Genomic DNA, 21,399 nt, shown 5'->3' on the forward strand with positions numbered 1-21,399 from the left:
CTGTTACTGCTCCCCAAAACCAAAGCCACTCCAATGACCGAGTGACTTTCTCATGCTGCACTCGCTTACACGAAATAGCCAATGATGCGAGCGTCCATTGAGTCCCGGTGTCGTGATGTTTGATAGTCATTTACTGAACTCTCATTATTCAACAAAACATTTTTATCTCTCTTCTACGCATTACCTTTTAGGCAGGAGCGCATTTTTGAAGATATCTCTAGCGTTTTCTTCAAAGATAGAAAGATGTACGGATAGTTAGATCATGAGGGAGCAATATAATAGACACACTCATTTATTTCGATACGACTGAATTACCGTGAAATTGCTACAGGAGTTTACTAAGCCATGTGGCCGCGGCTCCGTGAATCTTATTATAACATCACGTAGTCTGAAACCTTCTTCAGGGTTCTATCGAAAGTTTAGTTAATTTATATACAGAGTGCGAAAAAATTTTCTCTATCCCCATGGGTACTAATAAAGCCTTCGTATAGCACGCAAAATGGGTGGTGCGTAAAAAATAGCGTGAACAAACGCTTGCACTTGCTGGCCATTACTATAGATACATCAACATATTGAATGAAATTTGTCCGCTAGACGGGCTTGACAGCAAAGGTTTTTAGCGTTGTTGCGCGTTATTCTTTTTTTTTTATCATGCGCCTTGCGACAAACTCTCGCTCGTCGTCATCTTTACTTCATTGCCTAATGTAGTGTTAAAAGTGTTCCTAAAATCTTTTTTAACATATTTATTGCGCCCTCCACTGTTCACCAGTGTCTATGGCGCGGTACTGCTGGTCTCGAGGTCGCACGTTCAATCTCGATTGAAGTGGCCGCATTTTTATGTAGAAGATATGCATAAAAACTCGTGCACTTATAGGTTAAGGTTAAATAACACCACGCGGTAAAAATTATGCCGCAGTCCCTTAGTACGGCGTGCCTCCATATCCAGACGTAAAATAGCATTATTCAAATTTTAGATTTTACGCATTAAAAAAACTGCGTTAATAAAGCGGCTCCTATTACACTGCATACAGCTGCCATTGGTACGTCTCATCCGTGAATTACGAAGAAAAGAAAATTAACAAGTACGTTTAATTTCGGAGTATGCAGGTAGCGCCATCACACTGCGTCCCACGAGTGAGCACAGCGCCTTCTATACCCAAAGCCGATAAAATAACAACAAATAGAATTTACTGGTGAGAACGGGGCAGCGGACTAATGATTTGAGCCGAGCACTCGATCAGTGTCGTAGTCTGTTCCACTCAAGCGACGGTGCCCCTCCACCAGCGCTCACAGACGTCGAAGCTCCAACAGCGTAGCCACCTTGCCGTCGCACCCTTACTCCCTCGCCCCTTCCCTCATTCCTAACGAACCACGTAGTTGCCACAAAAGCCCTATATATTTCCAGCATGCGCGGTGCTTGGGGAGAAAGGAGAGGAGTTCAGTCGTCGTCGTCGTCGTCGCCACGGGGGCTTCTCGCGCTAATTATCGCGCCGCGACCAGATCAAGAACGTCATCTGCAAATTCCGATAACGACGCGCACCAGCGGGCACCGCGCCGCCGCTCCCGTTTAGGCGGCACTCGGTGCGTGCGGAGATGGCGGTGATGGACGCGTTCCGCACGTCCGGCAGCACTGCGCTGCCTGGCCACATCACCCCCTCCGCTCTCTCGACAGCACGCGCCGCAGGTCGTTTTGTTGAAAAAGCAAGGAGGGAAGCCGTGTAACGTCGAGGCTGCTGATCCGAGAATGATGGCTTCGCAAATGGCGGAGCATCTGCATGCGCCGCCTTACTGAACTTGAAGCGCCCCTGATGGTGGGGAGGGGGGTGCTGGCGGCAGTAGTGCGCGACCACCTCTCCGCTCCTGTCTCTCGCACACGGCTACCTTTCTTTCCTCCCTAGCGAGCGATAGATGGTGCCCCGCGGAGCTGCTCGACTCGGGGGCTCGACTGAGTGAAGCAGAGCGCGTGTTATCGCTTACCGGGTTTCTTTTCTTCTGTGGTTCAATTTCTTCTCATCCTTTCTCTCTCTCTATCTCTCTCTCATCGTTTTGTGTGAGACGCTGTTCTCGCGCTCGTACATATTTTCATACGCGTCTCGGGAGACATTAGCTTGGCAGTGCCGGGTAAGTGCAGTTTGATGACCGCTCGCTCGCTCGCCAGCTCCTTCGTCGTCGACGTCGTTTTCTCTCTACCGCACAAAGCGTGCACGCGACGACTAGTCTTTCTAAAGACGGCGGCCGGCACGGCGCACCTGCAGAAGGAGTGCCACGAGCCGCGACACGAGGAATGAAAGAAGAACACGAAATGAGTGCGAAAGGCAGATACAGTTCTGCAAGATAAATGTCTCCTTGGCTTTCTTTTCACGTACTATCCTGTCTCGTCCCACCTAGCACAGCTTATTTCCATTTTTATCCCATTTTATTTTCGTTCCTACTTATCATAATCTCAAATTTTATTCCCCCTCGCACTCTTCTACCCCACGCCCCCTATCCTCGCTTCGTATTCCGCCCCTTCATTCCACTGTCAATTTCAAACCGTGTCGTTTGATGGCAGATTGTGAGGCGCCGATAGATTTGTCTTTATTTCCATCAACGGTAGCTTCTGACTGAAACGGCTCGCGTCGCTGAGACTCCCGCGAAGTGTTCATGTGTTACTCCGTTTGTTTCATTGCAGTTGCACACCCTCAATAAGTTCCGAGACTTATTTCTTTTGGTGCTTCAGCAAAGGTGCGGCCGGTGTTCTCTGAGAGTTATCGTTTCGATTTCAGTCCGCTAAGCGCACGTGTCATCGTCGCCATCTCGCTTATAAGTTAGAGCAAAGCAAAGCGAACGCTCGTTGGAATGAGGCGGAACAAAGAAACGCCGTTTCGTTCTTGACTGTGAGTTTGTGGCGTTTGTTCCAAATAATTCAGTGCGCTTAAATGCTCATTTACTCCGTGCGAGGTAATGCGCCAGGAAGATTGTTTGGATAACGTTGGTGATAGAATATCGAAAATGCGCACACAAGTGTGTACCGTTAACATCACTAAATCAAGAATTTCAGGCGCCTTGGCTGACATCCATAACTACAACAGCTCTAACAGATGTAAAAATCGATAAATGAGCGAAGACACCTGGACCCAATCACGTCGAAAATGGAAAGCAGGGAAATGGCCGCCACATTTTCTTTCACTCTGAGTATCAAATTTGCGGAGTGACATCACGCCCGATATTCGGCTGGAAAGTTCAATGATTCTTGCTTTCAGCTTGTATGCTCTTTCGATATTTCTTCTAGAGAACAATAAATGCGCTGACATGTTTTTTATGTGACACAATGTTCCGCTTGTAGATGCATTTTTCAATAATCTTGAGCACGAAAGCAACATCTTGCACTTACATGAAAAATTACTGGTTTTGCCCGAAGCGCAAAGCATTGACAATGATAGCGAGGTTCAACTTTAGGGCTCAAGCTCCTCGGTCGCTATTCTAACAGTGAGCTGACAAGTTATGGTAAGCAACTACTGCTGCGCCCTTAGGCTATCAGGAGTCTCGCGACTCCGGCGTCATGAGAAGCGCCACCGGTGGTATTCTATGCGTAACGCCTCGATGGTGCACGGCATAGGGACTAGAGAGATTTCATGCATACACATGTTGAAACGTAGGCGCCAGTATGAATGCTCCCTAGTGTGCGGTAAATGAAATTGATGTGAAACCGTCACCTGTGATTGCAACCAAAGAAAACATTAGAATATTTTGTGCCTGGATGGTTGCCGCCTGTTTAGCCCCAACGAGTGAGTGCACGTAGCTGCTCAGCAGGAAGGTCAATGCGCATGCGGACAATGTTCATGCAAGCAGCGGAAGAGACAAAAAACACCACCATGACTCTGTTACCGAGCTGATTGAGCGGAGCTTCACAGTGAGTCCACGTGGTTTTATTGCTTTATAGCGAAACGAACTATCTGCAGGTGGGTGTAACTCGTGTCTCTGAAGAATTTCAACGCGCTCATGAAACAAATTCACCAGCCTTCTCGCCCTGTTATGATCAACCTGTGAAGTGTGAGAAGCGTCCAAGCGGGTGTCCCCATGTCGACATAACTGCCTTCTTCCCCAAAACAGCGTCACCCCTTTTATTACCCGAGCTGACACAAAGGGAAGGACGAAGAGAAGAAAAACCGATGGGCAGGAGGCCGTCGATGGCATAACCTGACGAAAGCACTAATACTTCTACCGGCTCCTCAAGAAGACATCGACGACTCCAAGACCGCGACGGGTCCTGGCCCCCGTGATAATCAGAACTGCTCGAGGCACCTATAAGAGTCGTAACTACGTAATGATGAAACTAATACAATATTTTCAACTTTTTTCATCATATCGATGCCCGGCTTCGTCATCGTTTCCTGATTCTTGCGGTGAAGGCCCAAACAATCTCAACCGGTCGAGATTGTATCAGCCCTGACTGCTCGCCCTGGCATGAAACCGCTATCGCCTTAAACTAGCAACAGAGAATGTGACTTCCGACGCTTGACGCATGGGCAGCTCCTGCACACCGTCGCTCCCCGGAGAGTACCGCGACGGCGATGGAGTGAGTGTGAGGGGAGTGTTCATATAATTCATATCGCAATAGCGAATAGAAGCACCGGATATAGTAGACATTAGGCGTCTCACATCTCTTAGTATACAACAAAGAAGTTCTAACGGCCGGCCCCTGCTGGATGGCGGTGCGATAGGAATCGCCACAAATGCTAGTCGAAATTACGTTCCATAATAGTGATGTCTCAAGTAAGTGGGTAGTAAATGCAGGGAAGCCCGGTAGCGTAAAACAGTAGTTCTCAGCTAAAGAATATGTGGCTGCCTAGTAAGAGAAGGTAAGCTACTTCGCGTGCACTGAAAGACAGCCACGTTTCGAATTAAGAGAATATGTGCACTTGCTGCCGCAACAACAAAACAATCTCTTCTTTTTATAAGATCTTGGTTCCCTTAGTGCTCGATCTGTTATGCTCGGTCGTCAAATTGAACACCAAAAAAAAAATCCGCAGTGCTGCTATTTTATGCGCTAGGAGTTTTGTTCGCATGCCAGTTCTTGCAGTAACTGGGACTCCAATTACCATTTTTTGTTAAAGTGCCCCTACTGCTCTCTCTAACTTCCATGCTCGCGAAAAAGTGGCGATTGCTGAGTCAACAGAGTGTCGTAATATGCCCTATTCTATAACAGAACTTCCCGTGGGACCTATGTTTAAGAAGATGTCACTTGTAGAACGTCTATGCGATAGCTGGCACAGGAAGCTATGTTGTTTTTAATTGTTCTGCTTGCATGGACACGCGGAAAACAAGATTTATCTGCAAGGCGACCTTGTGATTTTTGCAACATTCAAAGCTTCGTGGTTTTTTCTCTAACGTGTAGCAAGTACTCACTGTGAGAAACGTAACTATACTTAATTCTTTGTCCCGCTTTAATTTCCCTAAAAAATACCACCTTCTTAAGGAATCTCGACTACATAGTTGCTGATGGAAATATGGTATGGCTTTCGAATATCATATCTCGTGTCTCATTGCGGATACTCCCATTACTGTAGTATTTACGGTGAATGTGTCAAGTCCGCTGTAAAGGAATAGTGGCTGCAGTACGTATGCATTTACTCTCGGAATGCATGGATCTTCAACAATGTGTAATCATCTCGTGGCATCTCACATCCCTACGGCTTCTTAAAATGCCGTCAAAATTTGGGGTTAGAATGCCTAACTGCAATTTATAAAGCCGTACATGAGTCGATATTCCTATGGTCGGTTACAAATCGGTTACAAGTGTTTCTCACTCATTCCGTGTAACCTTCCACGGGTTTTTGCAGGGAACAAAGCCAAGGACCGTACCAGCTGATAAAATTCTTAAAAGGATCGTTGATAAATATCTTATATACGTATCCAAGGCTACGCGATTCTTACGTCATGGTTCGCAGTTCGCCTACATTAAAAAAAGTAAAAATACATTTGTGAGATATGTGCACTTTAAAGATATTGAAAGGTTTTTGAACAATATATTTTCAGGTTCAATGCGAGCTTTATATAACGCCTGACGTCATTTTCAAGGCACGACACAAGGGCGTTCATTGTTTGCAGCTCTGCCGCAAGTGGCATCTCACTGAGGCGGAGCACGCTTTACGGGGCACTTTTGAAAAACGTCATGGTAGAAGTATGCATGTGGCCTTTACCAACTGACAGAATTAAATCAACAAACATAAAGGTAAATAAATAAATAAACAAACAAATAAATAAATAAATAAATAAATAAAAACATCCTCAACCATAATCCCACTCTGTGCTAAACCACTTTACCTTCATGATTTCCAGAGCAATACAGAATACAATGCCGCTGATTCCGTAGTTAATAGGTTATGGCCCATCGGAAACGGTGCACTGCTGAATTAGAGCATGCTTTGCAGAAAATAATGAGGGGTACGCATATGAAATAGGGGGTGGGGGGTAGGGCTTATGAGACGCAAAAGATAACTGCTATTACTAGGCAGACAAAGAAAAGGGGCCCTATAACGTAAAACTATTCCAATGTGTTTCTATTCCAATTTCCTGACGTCAAATTTGCGTAACCACCGACGCAAGCACCGGGCGGTCACCCACAGGGTTGTCTGAACAGACCAATCAAACGGTCTTCTCGTTCATAGGAGGTCACTTTTGTTTGCTCGAAAAACGAATAACATTGTCTACACTGAGCGGCTTGTCGTATCTAATTGGCTGACAAGAGGCGAGGAGAACGCTCAAGTGGAGAGGAATTCACTAGGGCAGAGCCAGTGCACTGAAAGTCGATAATCGGATGAAGAGGGTGGTGTCGGCGTCTGCGATAGGTCGGCTTTCCCTTACTTAGCTTGTGGTGGCTGGTCGAAAATCGCGGCGGCATGCAACGGAAGCTTAAGAATGACGCTAAAACTGACCCTCAGCAAAGAAGAGTTGGCAGAATGAGGTAGTAAACGTGCCGAAAGTGCTTGAAAACCTTACACGGTCACGCAAGAAGTTTTATTATACGCAAATACACCCATGCTCTCCGGCAGGTGTGAGTAGCCAGTCTCTCAGCGATCGGCGGCAGCCATGTTTTATTCCTTTCGGAACGGGGCAGCCTGCGGCTATTCCGAAAAAAATTCAGTTTTGTTCGGCATATTAATGCATCTTTATCGCGTACACGTCACTTTGACGCGGTGAGTTCGTGCGGTTTTGTGACGTCGCGTGACAGGCAGTTGAAGTGGGTGCAGCCCGAAAACTTTTTACCAATAGCCGAGGGCTAATGGCGAAAAGGGGTCGAATCAGAAATAACTGTTTTTCTTTTTTCTGTCAAATCATGCATAATCAGTGTGTACACATCATATCAGATGGGGAGGTATTGCGGTTTTCGTAACGTCGCGTGACAGACAGGTGAAGTGGGGGGTGGTCGAAAAAAGGTTTTGACCAATCGCGGAGGGCTGATAGCAGAATTGGAATAGAAAAGTTTGGAATAGTTTTATGTTATAGCGCCCAAGCTCTCTGCAAGCAAGAGCATTGTAAATCACTGGAACATGCGAGAAATGCAAAATGCAAATTCAGCGCTGAGGTAGCGGCTCGTCACATTTGTTCGAAGATGGGAGGAATAGTTTTCCGTCTCCTTATACTAAGCCTACTTAGTCTTGTCTTAGTGTTGTTCCCCTCTTCTTGGTCTCTATCCACGCTTTCTTACACTGGTTTCTTATACGTAATACTATGACCTAGCATTGGGTTGGCAACGCATCTGGGCACTCCATTGCAGTCACTAATTTACAGGTGAATATTTCAGCAAGCTTGTATATACAGGGTATTTCTACGAAGACGTTAAGCGATATTTAAATATAGCCGTCTCGAAATAAAAGAATGATTCCTTCGGAGACTTGTCGTCAGTAGTGGCGAGTACGGGATGACGGGTGATACGGAGTAATTGGCCACTAATTATTAAAAATAAATTCATTACCGCGGAAGCTTTTAGTTTCACCTGACTCATCGTGATTGGGAAAGTTAAGGGAAATTTCATGAACTTTTGGATCTGAAAAGAAAAAAAAAAAGCTGTGATTATCCGGGGAACTTGAACAAGACGAATTTCAGCTTTCATGGCACGTGAAAGCGAAACAGGGAGGCTGGAGGGAATGCAGAGGTCGCGCCCTTTGTGGCGAGACGTTCTGCTTACGTCACTCAGCAGCGGGCACAGACGCACAGACGCACACCTGTGACGTGTGTCTGTGTGCCTTTTTGTGATCGCGCCTTCGCGCTACAATATGTGGTCAAGCTCCTAATTTCAGTTTCGCGCACACTGACGGCCGAAATTCATCGTGCAACAGTCCCTCGGTTAACCGCACTTTTCCAGAATCAAAGTTGATATTGCACGTACAGAGAGCGCGCTTCAATTTCCCAATGACGATGAGCCCGTTGACACTAAAATACCGAAAGTTAAGTTTTCGATTCTTGTTAATTAGAGACTAATTACCCAGTATAAACTGTTATTTCATGGTCACCTGCGCTCATGGCATCTCTCCGAAGCAGCCGTCCTTTTATTTCAAAACAATTACTTTAAATATTATTTAGATTCGTTGAAACATGCTCTATACGACGCTTGTTGGCATGCACACTACTGTAACTCGACTCTAGGTATTACAACTTTGCTTTGCGCTCACATTTCAATTGGGAGTGGTGCAGAACGCTTTTTTCCCTTTTATTCTTTTCGGCGGAAGCGTACAGGTGGCTCTTTCATGGATGGCAAGTCACCATAGTATTGGCATTTTCTCGGGAAACAAAAGGGTTTGACGATCGCATCGACAATCAGGGTGACAGTATTTACAGTAGGGACGTTGGTGGTTATTAGAATTAACACAACACGGTAATAAAAGAAAATCAATCGTGTGCACAATAAATTCAAAACACGCAAGGGGTCCTGGTCTAGCACGCACTTGGAGGGCAGAAAAAGAAACTGTGGCGAAAGACGGACGAAACGTATACGAGTGTTGCAAATAAAAAACTCGAGGTCCCAAATTGCGCACTCTCCTCGCAAATTGTGTCATCAGATTCGTATCCCGAAAGTCAGCGTGTTTCTCTCTCTCTTTTTAGTGTCACGGAATGTTCGGAACTCGGCTACGAAGCCGAATCAGCTTCCACTATAGCCGCTGAAACGGCAAGAGCTACCAGGAGTGCGAATCGCTGCGAACGCTTCTAGCGAGGGCCAGCTTTGTTAGCCGTGCACTGTGTTAGTAAGTCCGGCAGCATCGAACCTGACAAGCGGCGATAGGATGCGGTATCCCAAAGTTGCCTCCTCCCAACGTTGAATTAGCAAAGCGGACGCGCGGTGAGGGGGCGAAGTCGTGGAAGCGGAGAGAAGGATGTTGGAGAGCCGGCCGAGTAGTCGATGGCTCGCCAAAACGCGGCTGACTGGGCTCCGCGCCACGAGGCAGCGGCGCTCGCTCTGCGACACAGGAAGCGGCCGCCGCAACAGCGCTGCTTAATTATTCCCCCGAGGGCCATCCAGGCGCGAGTCCCTCACACCGGTGCCCGGCGGCGGCCGAGCCGTTTATTCTCACTTCGATCGGAATTAATTACAAGGCAAGCCGGCGCCGCGTCCCTGCCCGGCCCCTCTCCACAACAATAGCAGAGCAGCGGCGACAAAACAGAGCGGCGCATCCGAATGTGCCCTGAAATAAACGCGCAAACAACGGCGCCGAGCGGGGAGTAGAGTTCTCTGAACTGCGTGCGCCCTCCCGCGCGTCAGTCCCTCGCCGTCCACCCTTACTCCCCCGCATGCGCTTCTGCGGGCTGCCTGTGCTGAATGAGAAAGTGGCGGAACTGGTTTCGGCCATTGTGCAGGCCATGAAGTTGCTCCCATAAAGTGTAGACGCTTGCAGTTTCTTTCTGTTTCGACGTTTCCAGCTTTCTGGATTGGGAGAGGGAGGAACGAGGAAGAAAATAGGCCCTCGGCCTGATTAGCTGTGAGCTGCCGGCGCTAAAGCGGGCCCGAGTGCCTCGGGTGGCGCGCTGTGCAGAGGAGAGGGAAGGGGGGAAGGGACAGCTGAATGCGCACGAAGGTTGGCTGGAAAGGGAAGCACATACGATTGATGAAAGATGTTTGAAAGCCGACTGCACTCTCGGGTGTGTTCGATAGGTTAGCCCGGTGCTACGGCGACGCTAGTGCAAGTATGCTGCTGAAATTACGCAACGTCAACGTCCGTGCAGTGAAAGCTATATTGTGTCATAACGAAGACTGATATTGATGACCTACTCGGCGGCTAAATTTTTAGACGCGCTCGCTGTATCAGCCACTGACTGCCTGATGTCGTAATAGAGGGAGCCATTTTAAATTACAATGTGTGGAACGTAATGGTGCAGCACACACAAGAGGCCTGAAATTGAAAACTGAATACATCATTAAAGAGCGCTGAATGTTTTCACTTATTTAATTTTTGAAGACAAGCTTTTAAATAGGTAACCCAGATATAAAAACCGCTTATATATCAAGTCATATGAATGACACTCAATATTATGAAAGCGTAATTGATGGTCAAATGTTGTTCGCTTTGATTTTCACTTCATTGATAGTAACGAAAGACTTGAAATAAGAAGTGATGCCTTGATGGTTTTCTATACAGGCATATAGGTGGATCAACAGTTTTACATAATTTTAGCAACACGAGTTTAACGAATTTACTTTTCAGGTTTTTGAGTATGGTCGTATCGACCTGCCTGCCTATTCATTATTCGGCTGTTTAAAACGCTGCCCGATCACCTGCTGTTACCCAAGAGGGCGAATCACATAAGATCGCTTTTCGCACTTGGCACGCCTCTTCCTCAACCTTCGCATGCACATCACCATAACACTTCCAAAGCACCCAAACTTCCTCGCACTTTAACCTCCACTTTGCCAAGAGGCATTCATGCCGACCCTCCTGACACGTTCTTTCGCAAAATCCATCCGAATTGAGCCAAAGCCTCGCGGAATCTATCAGAATCCCCCCGACTAAATACGGCGCTTCGGCGCAGCGCCAGTGACTGAGGTAAACTTTCGGGCATTTTGCGTGGCGTGCCGTCACATCATCAATCAAGCGAATCCCCCTACCCTTCTTCGCCAGTCCGTGCAACCTCCCCCTCCCCCCCTGCCCTCACACGCTTCTGTCCAGGCCGTCGCCCGCGCGTGGTTCGCCTCCAAACGACAGCCGGCGCTGGTGCAAACAAATCAGCGAACACGGTGCTCCGGGGCTTGCTTTCGCCACAGTGCCGAAGGAACGTCGCCTCCTCCTCGGCAGCTGGCTTTGCGCTCTTGGCATCTCTCAAAGCGGCGTCTCCGTCGTCGAAGCTTCGGAGTTGTTTGGTCTCCGTCAGACACGGCACCCTCTGTATATATACGACGTCGCGAGCCGAGACGCAAAGATTGAAGACCCGTCGGCTGGGACTAAAGCCCCGTTTCAATCGGTCTTACTCGGGCTGGCTCCACATTTTGCCGAGTGTCTTGCTTCCCTGCAAACTCTCGAGTTGGTTTTTGTTATCTGTCTTTTTCTCTCTTGCACAGGTGCATGTATATATATGCGTGCGAGAAGTTTGAGCAGTACGGAGAGGGTACTTACGAGTCTTAGCGCAGATTTCATCTTCTTGATCGGCTGCGATGACTGTACTTCTACGTCTATGTGTGGGAGTATTTGTTCCAGCGTGAATAGGCAAGCGTATGCCGGATTGTGTGCGAAATGCAGGCCTGCAATATTGTTACTTTCTCAGGTTTCCTTTTTCTTAGATAACTTTGCTTCATCCTCGAGTAATTAAGTGCTGGAGGTTAGTTAAAGTTTACATTGAAAACAAGCTGATACGTCCTCTTGAAAGCTCTTCAGTGAAGTGCTAGAAGAAAAAAATATATCTTATTCTTCTTTTGCTTTCTTGCGCTTGTGACTGGCTGTAGTGAGATGTCGATACTCTTTTTGTTCTCCATACTTTAGGCAGCCAAAGGGGCGTAACCTAGAGGCATACATACAGTAGCGTGTGAGGACAAAACAAAAAGATACCGGTTCAAAAGTCCCCAATATTACGCGCCACCACATCGCGGCTGTGCCTAGTTCAGTTAGCCCCCCTTCTAGCAGGGTGAGTTCACTGTACGCTGAGTCAAAACGACACGGGAAAAGTACTTTGCAGGTGCTTAAAATTAAACCATTCCGAGTTGTTTATCTTCTTTTACCATTACATTATTGCACGCATAAATTCGCGATATCCGCATAATGGTTTGCAATGTGAATACCTAAAATCTTCAAACTTAAACACGACAGTTCGTTCCGACGAAATCTCGCTTCCACACGGACTATTAGACATGACTGCATCTACCCCAGCCGCCACGCGCGCGGTCTCGAGTGTTTGCTCTAACGATGCGTTTGCAATCCCGGGCAGTTTGCTCGACCTCAGACTCCTTAGCATTTCGCTTTCCCCAGAGCGGTTCCTTCGAAGACGCCAAATGTACGAGCAACTTTAGTAATGGTCAAGTCGAGCAATTTATACGCAGGCAGCAGTTCTCGATGACTCTGCTTCTCGACCACCGCGACCGCGCAAATGTGACCGACTCGACGCTGCAAATTGCTCTCGAATCTTGAGGCGTAAACCCGCTACCGTAATTGAAACCTTCATTTATATGCCTAGCTTTGCGTAACGGAGAAGCACAGAATATGTGTCGGTATCCAGACGCTGCGATTTTGGCGCGTTCAATTCTAACCCCAAATGAACATGGTCAGCTTCATTCGTGGCTTATAAACGCGACGAGTTGTTTCCCTCGTGCACATTGAGTGTAAATGTTGTTTATCTAATCGCGTGCATTATGTTCTTCGACGAACATCAATTGAACACGGTCAGCCTCATTTGTCTCTTGGGAACCTGATTAGTTGTCTCTCTAGTGCATATTGCATCTAGTGGGTTGTATCGACTTGTTTGCGTGCATTAGGTACATCAACGAACATGAACAGTGGACGCGAATCAATGAAAAACACACGCCAATATGCAACACGATCGATCAGTAGGACGAGGACAATAAGGGTAGATGCGACCAGCGGTGAAGAAACAGGCTAGATTGTCTAGTTATCTGGTGTCTATAATAAGCTGAAAACTTAGATTTCTGTAAACATTCGTACCTTCCCTAGTCGATAGCCATGCCTACTCGTCTGGGCGATGGCGCTGCGAAACGACGATTTCGACTAAACAACCAGCAAAGCACAAAACAGGTCGATATTCTTTATGGCCGAAGCGCACTAATGAGCTAATATGTATATGGTTACAAAAATTGGCTTCGTGTAGAGGTAGGTCAATGGGACAGTACGCAGTTGCATGATACTTCAAGCTAAGACAAAAGGTCACTACCATTTAAGGGTGTTAAGAGATGAGTGCGAAAGTTGAAAAAAGAAAGATAATTTTATTGTCTCATCAAGAACACAGCAAAATAATGTCCGTGTCCGCAAAATATTAGACATAGGCTATTACAACAATGAAAGTCATAAAACGATTCTCTAGCCTAGAAAATTGTGGCGATCAACAAAATCAAATAGCCCAGAAAGACAGCTACACGGATATCTCGTAGTAAATTGCACATGAATCTCGCTTAAGGAACTGTTTTCATTGGCCACGTAATAACATACATACATACATACATACATACATACATACATACATACATACATACATACATACATACATACATACATACATACATACATACATACATACATACATACATACATACATACATACATACATACATAGACACATACATACATACATACATACATACATACATACATACATACATACATACATACATACATACATACATACATACATACATACATACATACATACATACATACATACATACATACATACATACATACATACATACATACATACATACATACATACATACATACATACATACATACATACATACATACATACATACATACATACATACATACATACATACATACATACATACATACATACATACATACATACATACATACATACATACATACATACATACATACATACATACATACATACATACATACATACATACATACATACATACATACATACATGTGTGTGTGTATGTGCGTGTGTGTGTGTTATGAATTTCACCTTCTATTCGTGCCAATGACTAGTCTCACTAGTACAGGGTTGCTTCTAAAATATGCCAGTGACAAGTCTTAGTCGTCCAGGCACTTGCTTTTGTCTACTGAGTGCTACGGACAAGGGGCAGTGGTTTAATTATTTTGGTGTGAATGCTGCGCTATTAAGTGGCATCAGCTTTCTAAGAAAACTAATATTGTCAAGGCTTAGTAGCCGGGAACGAAGCGGTAGTCTGGCTTCGATGGGCTCAAAGAACGGTGGCATGGAGGGAGGAGACCCTGGCAGCGACGACGCGCATCGTTTGTTCTGGAACCCATGGTATTTTGGGACATTTTTGTACCTCATGCAAGCAATTAGACTGGAAAGTACTAGCGAGTTGTCTTCCAAGCTTAAACTTAGCGCTAACAATTCGGATAAAGATTCAGAACTTCTGGTGAGCTCTATCGGAGTGGGTGCGGCTGGACGTAAACGCTTCGCAGCCGGCGCCTCTGCGATTTCTGTTCACCCGCAGTGCCAGCACTAACACATAGCATTGAGGATAACAAGACGCCCCTTACCTCAGTTCCAAGAAATATCGCGCTTTCGTGTTCATTGTTTCTTTGGCCTTGTCCATGTGCAACTCAAATACATTAAAAAATTATTGGAAGTAGAAGATAGCAGTAAACACCAAGTGAACTGCTCATATTGCAAAAATTAAAGCTGTTCACAGTGAATCAGTCATCGAAAAATTGAGAAATTGTTGTGTTTTCTTTGAAAAAAAGAAGGAGAGGACACTAAAACGGTAAACATAGTTAAACGGAAACATAATTGGCTAAATTTAAGCCTCTTGTAAGTTTGAAAACGAGTTGCACGCATTTGTCAGAAAATTTACATTCCACATATAAGTGTATCTCAATATTTTACGCTGTGCCCTAAACGGGCTCGCGTAGGCTTAGCAAGGACGTTCCGCCTCTGCAATTGGGCGTCGACATGTGCCTGAGTTTTCTCTCTGCAAATTGGTGCTCATAGCCTGACGTAACCAACCACCCCGCGTATCTAAACGCGCTCTCTGTCCCTACAGCTGCTTACCAGCACTAGTCGTCGCCCGCTTTCTTCTTCATTTTTTCTTATTTCGAACTTATTATTACCTCTTCGTTACGGGGAATAAGAATAAAGACTCCGCCTCCTGTACCCGATAAGCTTCATTCCGTTGCTGCAGCACGCTTTAGTTTGTTGCTCTTGTTCGTTTTTGTCCGCTCTACTCCACCCACTTTCCTCGACCTCAGCAGTGCTCTCTGTACGGTTCGAGGTCTGTCTCTCTCTTTTTTTTTTATGTGGAGTCATTTCAGGCGCAAGACCCGGCTTCGCCAGCCTCAAGCGCCGCACCATCTCTCTCCCTCTTTCTCTCTCCATATACCTCTCCTTCTTTTTCTCCCCTTTCCACAGGGTGCCTATAAGGCCTCGACCCGGCCCATAAAGAAAGATCGTCGTGGCCGTGGCTAGGATCGACCCTTGACAAATTACGAGGCTTTGATGGCGACTTTGGGGACGCGAGGACCCTAAGAAACGACTCGTTTATATTTGCTGCTCGTGCCCCACCGCTTTCAGAACAGTGTCGGCTCTTCTGCCGTCCGTTTTTTTTTTTTAGCTTAGTTCGCTGTTTTCTTTCCGCGCTTTTTCGCGACGCTATTGCCGTACTTCTCTCTTTCTCTTGACGTAAGTGCTGCGTAACGCAGGGCTGGTCTATCCCTCTGTAACTCTTCCCTCCCCAACTTACCTCCTTCTCTTCTCTGTGCACCTTCAGTCTCACAGACTACATAGCGTTGCCCTTAAGGAAGCGGAGGGTACGGCCCCGCCTGTCTTTAATTTCCTGCAGCCCAAGCGGTGGTTGGCCTGCCGGGGCCATTACATGCTTTTATAAGGAGCCTGAGTGAGGAGGTGGAGGAGTAGAAGGAAGAATGGCAGGGATTTTTCGTGAAACATCCTGCAAGGTTCTTTTGACAAAGCGGAGAGATGGGAGAGAAGAAGAGGGGGGGGGGCGTTATCGCCTTCCGAACCTTATTGTCCTCTGAAACATCGTTCTATGGGCGACAACGTTGTATGTCTCGGTTTCGTTGGTGTTTCCTTTGTTTTTATTTTCTTTAGTTTTGCAAATTGACGAGAGGAAAAGATTAATGCCTTTCTTCCCGTCATATTTTGGTCAATGCACGAGCAGCGTCCTGCCAAGTCAACATTGTTCGAGGCTGAGAAATTACACCACCGCGCATTCTAAGCGACTCTTGTGGTAGGTAGGCACGTGTGGTGGTTAAGTCGTGTTAACAAAGGGGACAATTTGTCGAATGAATAAAAAAAAAAGAAAAGAAAGAATTGATGTTGTGTTGAGGAGGAGAGTAATCAGCACTGAACATAAAAGGATTCGAACCAATAATTATGATTGTGTGGCGTTTCTTTCTTTTCAATGTCACCACACCTACAAAGCTGTAGAGCTCTATTCATTAAAGATATGACTGAATTTCAATTCCAACACCATTGATAGAAAGTGTACCATTCAGTTATTACTCTAATCTGCTCTAATTTAAGTGGCGCAAGTTCCTGCTTAGAAGTGTATATTGAATTCATGTATACTTTTTGTAGTGAAAGTATCTCGATTGCACTACTCACATGTCAACGCTTTTTTCTTCTACGCAGATTTTGGCGCATAGTACTACCGTGAAATGCTCACGAACAGATATTTAGCACAAATGCCTCGACGAGGGATAGCGTGTCGTTGTCCAAAGCTGTATTCTTTCAAACGGAATCAAATACTACAAGAAGCGGCGTTGGGGAGTCTTAACCTAACAAATTATGGGCAATATTCAGTGACCGAAACTCTATGAACATAGTCACTACAATGTGTATGGCGTATAGCGCACATATACTATATGGAATGCGTTCAACTGCAGCGCATCTTGCCATGTGCAAAGCAACCTGCTTCGGTTACTTCCAGCTGCCATAGCTTTTTCTATAGCTTGAGGAAGGCAAAAACTTCTTTATTTTATCGCAAAAGCCTGGGACTACTCACCATATAAAGCGAAAATTTTGCTATACTGCATAATTACAATGTCTTGACAACTGAACTGAGCGGGGAGAATCAGGGATCAGAGGGGATAAAGGTTCCGTCCGCAAAAAAGCAAACGGGCAAAGAAGCAAAGGAAAGCGATGGTGCAGGTATATGTGTATTTATTCGAATTGTTGAAATCCCAGTCGTTGAAAATAAAATTGCTGAAAAACTGAGTGATCTTTCCAGTCATAACGTCAGCGCGCCGGCGTCTGAACCAATGGTTGAAAGAAAAGTAAATTAACTGTGATCGTTACAAGACCAGCTCCTTGAATATTAGTATTGCACGATTTGGTGAGGGAAAAATACACTGCCATCTTCTCACGCAACTTCGCTTGCTGATAATGACTGGTTAGAATATTGATTTGTCAATCGCCCACACATGCTCAAGGCCGTGGATGCCTCGCGTATGACTACGTCCATGTAGCAGTCGTGTACACCCTTTTACAAAGCTCTAAAATGCACACTGTCACTATGGAAGAGAATTCCACATGCACAATGCTGGCAGCGACCACCGGATAAAAAGAGAACACCTGCAGCTGTTAAGAATATAAACAGCTAAGACAATCGCATATATACCCGTGTTATATCGCAAAGAATACAAAGAGAGAGGTATGTGGCACGAAACACTGCAAAACGTACGAGCGTGCCACGTTGCCTTAAAGTAGCTTGGCAAACGTGATGGAACATGTGAGCTACTTTCTTTCTGAATTCATTCGGTGTATCTTATCTGCTTCTATTGGCGCGAACCCAAAAAGGCGCATCCTACTTACGTAAGGGCCACACTTTTCATTTTTCAATACCCGTTTCTTCCTCTCTCGCCTTGTGGTAAGCCGTAAGAAGGGCAATGTGAAAATGGATTGGTAACAGCATTTTTTTTCTCTCTTTTGCTTCTGTATCTTCAGGCCACTGCGCCTCTAATGGAGGAAAGTGTCGTCATCATCTCGATCTTGGGTGATGAATTCACCTCACTGGGCACAAAGCGATAACGATTCTCGGTTGTCTGGTGAATCGCATGAGTGGTCGTACGCGAGCGCATGAAATATTCAGTAGGTTCTTCGTGGAAAGAACAAAGGAAGCGAGCGTACTTTTTTGGCCTCTAATACGTCTCGCCTTGTGCATACGATAAAGAAACAGGCAGGCAAACAAAATTCATAGATGAAAGAACGTTCGCAAACTACAACAACAACAACAATAACAACAAAAAGGCAAGAAAAGGCAAGATAAATGCCTGCATCTGTTTTTGTACGGTACGCATATGGCGTAGCATGCCAGGCAGAGGAAACGAAATTGCATATTCACACATATTCGTCCAACTCGCACGCGGGCTTCGTTCCTGAATAGCAGCGTTGGGCCTTGTATTTGTTAAGACTCGTGCAGGGACTGTCGTTTCAAATCAGATGGCTGGCTGCAGAAAGCGTCGGACTGCTCCCTCCATCGAAAACCACGCAAGAACGGGTGAATAAAAGTGCATTCACAAAATTCTCTGAAAAAAAAACTTAGCTAAGCATAAATATTTTAAGAGATGTGTATGCTGGAACTCATTAAATTCGTAAATTGATTGATCGGCTTAAAAAAAATACAGACGTTAGAGTAATACAGATGATCGCTGGGCATCGCGACTCTTGACGCGGTTGCCGAAGCGATGTTGTCCTATTCTTCAAGGATTGCTAACTTGGTGTTCACTGCCTATTAGAAACGTGTCCCTATAAACATAAGAAACACACATAGTAAAATTGTTACTTGGAAAGCGATGTGCCCCAGGCCAGACCTGGTCATTGCAAACAGACAAATTTGGTGTGTGCGAAAATATTCGCTCTTCCGCTTGCAGAACAGCAGGCCCCCAAACACGAACAGGCCCCCAAACACGAGTTTATTTATAACATCTGTACGAAAGCTGGGCGCGAAATAATCAATCCAGGCTAAGGCTGAAGGCGCATGCCAAAGCACTCAGCACTGATATTGTAGCACAGCAACCAAGACAAGCACGCGCTCACTTGAGATGGCCTACAAACTTAATTTTATTAGCGACATTGTCCCGTTGTAGTGATGGTGAAAAAAGCACAGTAGCAAAGCTGTCAGTCACGAAACTAACTTTTTTTATCGGGCGAACCAGTGCCCATAAAAGGCAAGTGAAACTCGAAGCACAACGACAGGGGCGAACACAGTCGGCGATCGTCGAAATCGGCTGACTCGTCGAAGCTTTCAGCGCAATCACTGCTGCCCGCGTGCCCTTCAGAAAATACTACACAACTCGCGTCGCGCATGCAGTCAGATTACACAAAGTTCGGTGGCAACAGACAACGGATAGAAACATCTATATCATTCGAGGAACTTCCGATAAATGCAGGCGCGTCTTGCGCCGAGCGGTAATGTTTAACATTTGATAGCCGGTGAAAAGTGGTCACCGGCGGAAGATACAGAAGCACACGGGTCAACATGATGCTGGCGCGCCTAAGCAAGTAAGCTTCTCACGCAGCGTTCCGCAGTTTCTTCAGCGTAACAGCTACAGTCACCGTAACGAACTTACTAGTAGTAGAAGCTGTAAGGCAAGGAAGGAAGCAGGATGTAGAAATGCTAATTACACGCACGGCATTCAATTGCTAAGTGCACCGCTGCGTGCGTTCTTTCGAGCGCGATTATCACGCTCGCAGAGCCGCCTATTCAAGCCCCGTCGGTGTTATATTGATGATGACAATCACCTTCAAAATAACAATATGACTACTTGCTTTGATCCCCCATGTTGGGTACAAAAGAAGGATAAGCATTGTAAGTGTCGCCCCCATTCCCCACTGCAACTAACCGCTCTCGCCTTCCCGAGTGACGCCGTAATGCCTGGAATGTTGAATGCCGCTGTATAGGTGCTTGGCTGATTTTGCTAGTTGACTAGTCATCTCAATTATTAACAGCACATAGGTGGACAAAGACGTGCATGGGTCAAAACGAGCAATGTCTTTGTCCCGTTAATGTATTTGTCGACCGGCGTGCAGTTCGCTATATTGAGGCATCTAAGAACTGTCGCTTGAGCACTACCAAAATAAAGATACATTTTATAGACGTACCTATTTAGTTCCTTGAAGCTGCATTCTTTTTATTTTCTTGTTTTAAACCGAAAGTCGTTTTTATGAATCCCTTCTTGAGATTTATCTGCAAAGATAGCATGACTTTAAGACAGGATGTTTCACGTCAGTCCTTGGGGATGTGCGCGTTTCCCTTATAGGGGGGGGGGGGACTGGCCCCTTTCGGGGCTCATATGTCTAGTCATTTTGCTACAAAGGACATACTAGCCTTAATGACATTGTGCATGGATAGTTCAACACTCTTGCCGAATCGAACCGAAGTGTGTCGTAATAAGAGCAATTTATAAGGATATATGTATATCTTCGTCTACAAATCCACAATGACATTTGGGGGATTCCACTTCGCCAATTCTAAGTAAGAATATTTTTTTCCAGGTAGCGTCTAGCCTTAATCGATGAATAAGGGCTTCCCTATTTCTGAGTAATGACAATGAAAATTTGAATTCAATAAACGGTTCAATATGCTTCAAATACGAGCTCTTATAATTCTGGTCAAACCACGTATTTCTACACATTTTGAAGGATGTTGTCCTTATAATGCAGCATAATTCATCCGTTGATATTTGGAGCTGAACCACATCATCTTTGAGGTGTGCTTGTCGTGCTGCTTTATCGGTTGCTGTGTTGCCAGGAATGCTACAATTCCCTGGTATCCAGTGGAATACTATTTCATGCTTCGTTTGGCTTGTCTTTGTGAGGTCTTCAAGTGTTTAGTATATTATACTATCACTGATTGTTTTTCCTTTTGTGCTGCAGAGTGACGTTAGAGCCACCTGTGAATCGCTAAACATTACTCATTTTTGCGCATGTTTTACTGACAATATAAATTTTATGGCACATAGATTGCGAACAGTTCAGCCGTTGTGAACGAAGTCGCACGAGATAACTTAAATGATTCTTGGTTGTTGAGGTGCGGTATAATGAATTCTGAAGTTGAAGCGGTTGCTGTACTGGAGACATCTGTATCGACGTGTCTGTATGCTGAATACCGCTTATATATCTGGTAAAGTGCTAGTTGTTGAGCAACTTGAACGAACACGTCTTTTTTTCTGAATATCCCATCTACTGAAAATTTGTTTTTTGGAAATGTAAGCAGCCATGGAGGATATTCGACGTCTGAGTTTCAAA

Source organism: Dermacentor albipictus, chromosome 3 (assembly GCF_038994185.2).
Source record: "Dermacentor albipictus isolate Rhodes 1998 colony chromosome 3, USDA_Dalb.pri_finalv2, whole genome shotgun sequence".
Lineage (NCBI taxonomy): Eukaryota > Metazoa > Arthropoda > Arachnida > Ixodida > Ixodidae > Dermacentor > Dermacentor albipictus.